Genomic DNA, 919 nt, shown 5'->3' with positions numbered 1-919 from the left:
GTGATGTGATGTGATGTGATGTGATGTGATGTGATGTGATGTGATGTGATGTGATGTGATGTGATGTGATGTGATCTGATCTGATCTGATCTGATCTGATCTGATCTGATCTGATCTGATCTGATCTGATCTGATCTGATCTGATCTGATCTGATCTGATCTGATCTGATCTGATCTGACCTGATCTGATCTGATTTAATTTAGTCTAATCTCGCCTCGCCTATCCTCGCCTCATCTCATCTCATCTCATCTAATCTCATCTCAATCCTCACCTCACCTCACCTCACCTCACCTCACCTCACCTCACCTAATATAATGTAATGTGATCTAATCTAATCTAATCTAATCTAATCTAATCTAATCTAATCTAATCTAATCTAATCTAATCTAATCTAATCTGTGATGTGATGTGATGTGATGTGATGTGATGTGATGTGATGTGATGTGATGTGATGTGATGTGATGTGATGTGATGTGATGTGATGTGATGTGATGTGATGTGATGTGATGTGATGTGATGTGATCTGATGTGATGTGATGTGATCTGATGTGATCTGATCTGATCTGATCTGATCTGATCTGATCTGATCTGATCTGATCTGATCTGATCTGATCTGATCTGATCTGATCTGATCTGATCTGATCTGATCTGATCTGATCTGATCTGATCTGATTTAATTTAGTCTAATCTCGCCTCGCCTAGCCTCGCCTCATCTCATCTAATCTCATCTCATCTAATCTCATCTCAATCCTCACCTCACCTCACCTCACCTCACCTAATATAATCTTAAGTGATCTAATCTAATCTAATCTAATCTAATCTAATCTAATCTAATCTAATCTAATCTAATCTAATCTAATCTAATCTAATCTAATCTAATCTAATCTAATCTAATCTAATCTAATCTAATCTAATCTA

The sequence above is a fragment of the Papilio xuthus genome, unplaced genomic scaffold (genome assembly GCF_000836235.2).
Source record: "Papilio xuthus unplaced genomic scaffold, Pxut_1.1 DF826945.1, whole genome shotgun sequence".
Classification (NCBI taxonomy): domain Eukaryota; kingdom Metazoa; phylum Arthropoda; class Insecta; order Lepidoptera; family Papilionidae; genus Papilio; species Papilio xuthus.
This window is presented reverse-complemented; position numbering follows the sequence as displayed.